The sequence below is a fragment of the Gopherus evgoodei genome, unplaced genomic scaffold, assembly GCF_007399415.2.
Source record: "Gopherus evgoodei ecotype Sinaloan lineage unplaced genomic scaffold, rGopEvg1_v1.p scaffold_73_arrow_ctg1, whole genome shotgun sequence".
NCBI lineage: Eukaryota > Metazoa > Chordata > Testudines > Testudinidae > Gopherus > Gopherus evgoodei.
The window spans coordinates 480285-487333 of record NW_022060094.1 but is presented as its reverse complement, the minus strand read 5'-3'; the positions used below and the strand labels follow the sequence as shown (position 1 = coordinate 487333).

The window sequence follows — 7049 nt, the reverse complement described above, 5'->3', positions numbered from 1 at the left end:
CTTAATGGATATCCAAAGTGAGGAGTTTGATGCCATGTAAGAAAAAAGCATAAAAAAGGAGGGAGTTGATAGGGAAACCCCCCCGACCCCACCTTACCCAAGGCCCCAGGCTTTTTTGCTGAAAATAAAGTAAGAGTAGGCCCTTAGCTAGAAGCAAGAGTTTTAACTCCTGCTAAACTTGTTTTTCTGTACAAAGGGCACGCTGAGGCAAAAAGATGTGGTCAGGACCCCAAAAAGAGGAACTAGAATTGGATAAAGGGGAACCAGGAGATCTGTTAAGTTATAACAGCTGAGTTATAAGAAAAAGTAATAGAACGGTCAAACCACAGACTTGACTGGCAAAGACAATAACAGGAAAAGCCATAGATGGAAGATTGGGGTTTTGCCATAGATGGAAAATTAATTGCTCAGCTTGCTTTTTATCATTATATTCCAAATAAGGCAAATAACATGTGTAACCATCATGCTACGTTTTGCGGTTTTAACCTTTATAAGCCTGGTAAAATTTGTAACATGTAGAGCAGCAGCCAGCCTCTTGCGTTTGGTCTATGCTGTCTCTCCCTGCATATATGCTTGTATGAAATAAAGGCGTCTCAGGCTGTCTGATCAAATCAACTGGGTGGTGGTCTTTTCCCCAACAACCTGGATGTTTCTTGCTGTTTTTGTTCAGCTCCACTAGGCTGTTTCGAAAGCTGGTCCATTCCCCATTAGAGAGGGTAGAAGCAGAGAGAGCGAAGGAACCCCTGTGCTCAGCATCACCAGCTGAGCCCAAGGAAAAGCATTGAAACACGCTCAAATGACGCTTTAGGTTCATCCATCAGAATCACAAGAGCAAGACAAAGAAATCTCAAGAGGAAGAGTCCTCTGCTTTCATTTACCCCATCGCAACCCTCTTGACTTCTTCTTCTGCCTACCTAGAGGCTGGTCCAGGAAAATCACTCAGCTGATTATAATTTGGGCAGAGAAACCCAGGGAGGGCTTGTGCTCCCCCTCCATGTGAGCGGATAGCATTCTGACTTGGTCTACGGGGGCGGGGGGGAGGTGTCTCTCAGCTTTGGCTTCCCCAGTTTGTCAACTCGGTGCAGGCAGGAAGCAGGCTCTCCTCGGCTTTCGCAAGCCACTTTCTGTCCAAATTGGGAAACCGGTCCAGTGTCCATTCCCCTGTGAGAACAAGAGCGGAGAGTGAAGGAAGCCCTCTGCTCACTTTCACCAACTGAACCCAATCCGAGGCATTGAAAGAAAGGGAATTACGCTTCCCGTTCCTCCGTCAGGATCACCAGAGAAACAGGCAAAAATCCCGAGGAACAATTCTTCTCTCTGTTATCTACCCCCAACGCAATCCTCTCCGCTTCTTCTGCCTCCCTCGAGGCTCTTCCAGGGAGAAAAATCATTGAGCTGATAGGATTTGGGGGATAGAAACCGAGAGAGGGGGTTTGATAACTCCTGAGAGGATGTTGACACGATCGAAGAGCTCTCTCGGTTTTAGAAGCCTCCTATCCTGGCTCCTTTGTTGTCAGTTCTGTGCCGTCAGGAAGCAGCGAAAGCAGGGTAGGTAGGGCATCCGGTGACGTTGCGCTCCATGCGTTTTATGGAAATATGCTTATAAGTGTGAGTGTGATGTAAGTGGAATATGCTTTATGCAAAAGGTCTCTTGTAAGGTATCCTAACAAAGGTTCTAAGCTACTGAAGATATGCCTCCTATTTGTATGCATGTCTCCTTCTTGTATCTGAAGCCAGAAACATGAAGTCTAACTCTGAGGTCCTATTGTAATTGTGCAAAGCGTGGGCCACTAATGGTGGTTGAAAACCTTGACGGCTCCCATTGACCCAGACAATTGGTTGTAAATGGTTTTTTGACCTGCAAACCTTCCTGTGTACGTGTGGGCCAAGCCAGGAAGAATGGAAACTAGGGGTCTTACAGAGACCACGATACTGGAATCCATCTTAAATCTGGCCTTTTTCCACTTAGAAGGAAGGGTGAGGACCCAGAGAGACAAAAGATTCCCGCCTTATGCCAAAGCTAGAAAAGGGGGTGAAGCAGGACAAAGGGGCTGCCAGTCATGAGAAAACCCCTGCTAAGATGTCTGCTGGAAGTAAGAAGGACCGTAGCAGGGGGAAGGATTGGGCCCAGACTAGGAAGGAGTCTAGTGTGTGAAAGAAGCTGATTGGAACCACCTCTGAGGGTGAGCTATTCCCTGGAATCGGTTTCTTTATGTCTTAGGCTTAGGTTTTGTTTTATTTGGCTTGGTGACTTCCTTTGTTCTGTCTGTTATGACTTGAAACCACTTAACTCCTCCTTTTTATACTTAATAAAAATGACTTTTGTTTCTTCATAAACCCAGAGTAAGTGATTAATCGCTGGGGGAGCAAACCGCTGTGCATATCTCTCTGTCAGTGATCTAGAGGGTGAAGAATTTAGGAATTTACCCTGTGTAAGCTTTATAGAGAGTACAAGGGATTTGTTTGGGGTTTTGGATCCCACTGGGAGCTGAGTGTCTGGGTGCTGGAGACAGGTGCTGAGCTGTTTTTAGTTAAAGTCTGCAGCTTTGGGGGTGTGGCCCAGAGCCTGGGTCTGTGTTGCAGCTGGCTAGGGTTCTGGAGTCCCAAGCTGGCAGGGAAAACGGGCTCGGAAGTAACTTCAGTCCCAAGGGGATCTCTGTGACCGAACCCATCACAGTGGCGTGGTCGAGCAGGATATGTGCCCAGCTGATTGCTTTGAGACACTGGTAGTGATTTTTAAGTGTGTTGTCTGGAGGACAGACAAAGTGCTTATTCGGGAAAGGAAAGATGACTCCTTTGGTTGCAAAATTGACTGGGAAAGCTCTGGATATATTCAGTAAGATGCCTATTGCTGCGGCTTCAAACTATGGTCTATTTAAGGAATTGGTTTTGAAACAGGTTCAGATTATGCCCGAAACCTAGAGGGTTAAATTCACAACTCTTTCAACTCCCAGAGCCCTTCTACAGCACAGATGATTTGTATACACCTTCACCGTGAGCCAAACTGGCAGGTTTCCGGGAGCCCTGTGAGTCCTATGTTGTTTTAGTCTCCCTGCTGATTTATTCGGAGAATAAAAGATGGACACCAGAACTGAGGCAGACTACGGAGACCGCATTCTGAGAAAACAATGGTGAACCTCCAACGCCAGCAGTGTGGGCCACGTAGACAGGTAACCAGCACCCACAATCTTGACAAGCTTTTTTCCAAAATAACTCCTCTTTTGGAAAAATAGGTGGAGCCTTTTTGACAATCTGGCTAAAGATTTTAGTGCCTAACTGGGAGCCTAGTTCTTCTGAAAATCTGGCCCTAGTGGTGGGTGTGAGACCTTCTGAAAATTCTGGCCAATGTGTCTGGAAGCTCCAAGAACCATCACAACTTTGAGCATTTACTAGAAGAGGATGAACAAAACCTTCCTTCCTTGACCTACAATCAGCTTGAGCGCAGGCTGAGGTTTCAAGAGAATTGATTTCATTCTTAGATGCAATGCGAAACAAACACCCCCCTGTAGACATTGGAAGAGGGAGTCTGAAATGGATCTGCCACTAAACCCCGTTGCCTTTCATCAGTAGCCACCTGAGCAAGAGGGTAACCATTGGCCTAGAGGTGAAAGGCCCATAGCCCATGCTCAGAAGTCTTCAGCAGCTAGATCTTAGGACTGGAAAAGCTTAATGATCTTTCTCTGGGGTGGTTACTTCCAAAGACTTGTATATAGCGCTGGGTGAAAGATTTTTGGATGAATATTCTATTTAGTGAAATATTTTGGTGGACCCAAAATGATTGTTTGGTTTCAGCAAGAAAAGTGAAAAAAAAAAAAGAAAAAGATCTGCAATGTTGTTCTAATTTAGGTTAGGCTAGGTAACAGGGAAAAACTAAATTGTTTGCACAAGTGAGCGTATTTGTCTGAAAGGGTGTAGAGGCTGGGCTTTAAGGGGCAGAGAGCCATATCGTAGTAGTTGGTAGCTGTGCTTTCCCCGGGGCCTCCAAAGAGTTTTCAAGCATTCTGCAGGAGACCAGGAAGTTGCATTCTTCCTGTTGAAAGACAAGTTCAGAAGGAACGATAGACTTTTGTTGAAAAGGGTAATTTCCTGAGCGGGAATTGAACACAGACCATGGGGGTTAAAGCACCATACTCTAACCACTAGACCAGCAGGGATACTGTTGTTTGGTTGTTGGCCTTGACTTTCTAGACCTACTTTCTGTCCAACTGAGGCCATTTGTTCTTCTTCAAAGGAGGTTAACACAAGCTCTGAGCTCTTTGTTTCCTTAGGGTTCCCTTCTTATTTTTAGCACAGTCAACTGATATAAAAGAGAAACAGAAAAACAATTTCCAATACTGTTGTACATTGAGGCCACGTCTTTTTGTTTGTTTGTTTTAAAAAAAAGAAACCAGTTTCATTGCTATTTTGTTTTACTCTCCAAGGGCTTACAGAAATGTAGGAGGGATGAATAAGATGTGGTTGGAATCATCAGCCTCAAGCAATCTCCACCCCAATGAAGAGGGCCAGTGGAGGATTTGAGAAAGAAGCAGTTATCTCAACTACTGAGCACTGGCGAAGATATAGAAAGAAGTAGAGAAGCTCTGGATCCCTGATGGGGAGCAATCAGCTTCTGAAAGGTTACTTTTTCCCTCTCTTGCCTGGGCTAGAAGAGCCTCAACTCTCTTAGGAGCATGGAGTTGTCAATTTGTCTTCTCTTCATGACCTACTAAAGGTCCCAGACAGCCTCAGCTGGTTGAGAGGACAAAGAGTGGATTCCATTGTGCCCTGAGAACATAAGGGAGAGAGTGATGTCTAAGAGTGCAAGATCAAACGCCCGACGTGGGGCTCGAACCCACGACCCTGAGATTAAGAGTCTCATGCTCTACCGACTGAGCTAGTCGGGCTAGGCCTGAAGGCCTTGCAAAGGCCCAGAGAGTGCAAAAGAAGAGCGAAGGAAGTTTCTTTGCATGCTGAGATTCATTTCCTGACATTTGCCTTCTTTGCTGGTTCCTTCGCTCTCCAGCTAGCAAACAGGGCCCGTTCCAAGGCTAGTTAGATGCTGGTGTCTAGACCAGAGAAGTGGGGTTCATCTAGCAGCTGCTCAGAGAAACCTGTGAGGGAGGGTGGAATTTAGGATTCTCCCACCAGGAGGAGGTGCTGTTTCTCAGCAAAAGCTTCTCAGCGCCCAAAGAGGGGGCAGACAAGACAGTTCCCCGCCGGCCGCCAGACACATCTTTTTGCAGGGAATCAGAACGCCCTGGGGTAAAACTCCTCCAAGGATGCGCGGCTCCAGGAATGTCAGAGAAGGGAAGGACTGTTTGCTTTAGGAGGTGGGTGCGGAAACCTGCAGGTCGTTAGGTCCCTCCAGCGTCCGATGAAACCATTTGTGGGGAAGGGGCCGGGGTAGACAAAGACAGGAAAGAAGGGCTTGCAGCCCCTGTGCAAACACCATGTTCCCAGCGGTCCAAGAGAAGCGGGTGGGGGTTTGAGCATTTTGGCTGCTTTCTGAGAGCACAGAACTGACAACCTGGCAATGCTCAGAGCCCCATTCCACAGAGTCAGAATGCTATCAGCTCCCAGGGAGGGGGAGCAACACCCGACCCTAAGTTTCTACGCAAGGACTCCTATCGGCTGCGTGTCCTTCCCTGAGAGGGTGGCGTTGGGGTAAGCGAAAGGAGCGGAGGCTTGTTCCTCTTGAGTTTTCTTTGAGTTGGTCTTGTGATCCTGAGGGAGGAAGCCGAAGCATCATTTGAGTTTGTTCAGTGCCTTCGGTTGGGCTAAGGGTTGTGATCCTGAGCACAGGGGTTCCAGCTCTTAACCCCACAGGGGAATGGACAAAGGACGAACTTAATCTGTTGGACAGAAAGGAGCCTGAAAAAATCAGCGTATGCTTCCGGTTCCTTCATCAGGATCTCAAGAGAAACCCAGAAAATCCCAAGAGGAACAATTCTTCTCTGCTTTATTTACCTCCATCGCAGTCCTCTCCACCTCTTCTTCTGCCTACCTAGTGGCTCTTGGATGGAAAAAGGTCCTTGAGCTGATAGAATTTCTGAGATAGAAACTGAGAGAGGGGCTTTGAGACCTCCTGATAGGATGTTGACACAATCTAAGAGGGCTCTTGGTTGTAGCTGCCTCCTATCTCTGCTCCCTAGGTTGTCAATTCTGTACCCTCAGGAAGCAGCCAAACCAGAGTAGGTAGAGCACCCAGTTTAGGGCTCAAGCCCAAACCCTGAGACTAAGAGTCTTGCCGTCCATTTATCAGTGTTTACTGTACTGCTCCCTTCTTTCTCCACCTGTAGGTTTGACATCCATACCTGCCCAACATCAAGCAATGCCAACTTTCTGGTGGGGAATAAACTGGAATTTACCCAACTAGGTGCCTTGAACGCATGGATTCTGAAGGTATTGAATATTTCCTCTAACTTCTCTTGCCGCTACTCTACAAAAGCTCCTCAGCAAGTACTCTTCCAGGCCACTTGTTGAGGTCGTGTCAGGAGTGGGATTTGAACCCACGCCTCCTGAGGGAGACCAGAAGCCCCACTTGTGGGAAAGACAGAGCCTTGAGTCTGGCGCCTTAGACCACTCGGCCATCCTGACGCTGCAACACCAAACAGCTCTCTCAACCCTCGTTTTCGTCAACATTGTATGAGCCGCTCAAGGAGGCCAAGACAGCGTCTCTCTTTCAACACCTACATCACATCTGGTTTTTAGACACCATCACCCTCATCTAAAGTTGCAGGTTTCCTACAACCCTGTGCGTTCTGAGGTGTTCTAATCTCCCCCCTCACTTATTCGGGGAATAAAAGATGGACACTAGGATAGAGGCAGAATAGAGACACTTAGCTTAATGAGAACCTCAAAGTCCCGCACGGTGGGCCACATAATCAGGAAGCAGGCTCTCCTCGGCTTTCGCAAGCCACTTTCTGTCCAAATTGGGAAACCGGTCCAGTGTCCATTCCCCTGTGAGAACAAGAGCGGAGAGTGAAGGAAGCCCTCTGCTCTCTTTCACCAACTGAACCCAATCCGAGGCATTGAAAGAAAGGGAATTACGCTTCCCGTTCCTCCGTCAG

At 47.3% G+C, this 7049-nt stretch overlaps 2 non-coding genes across 2 annotated transcripts; both read right to left on the bottom strand.

Annotated features, from left to right (window-relative positions):
* Positions 1-4810: 4810 nt before the first annotated feature.
* TRNAK-CUU lies at positions 4811-4883 on the bottom strand. The gene has a single exon. It is a non-coding gene; the product is annotated as a tRNA-Lys (tRNA).
* A 1584-nt stretch (positions 4884-6467) lies between these two features.
* TRNAL-CAA lies at positions 6468-6576 on the bottom strand. The gene is made up of 2 exons: positions 6539-6576; positions 6468-6513 (listed from the first exon to the last, which is right to left on the bottom strand). It is a non-coding gene; the product is annotated as a tRNA-Leu (tRNA).
* Positions 6577-7049: the final 473 nt, after the last annotated feature.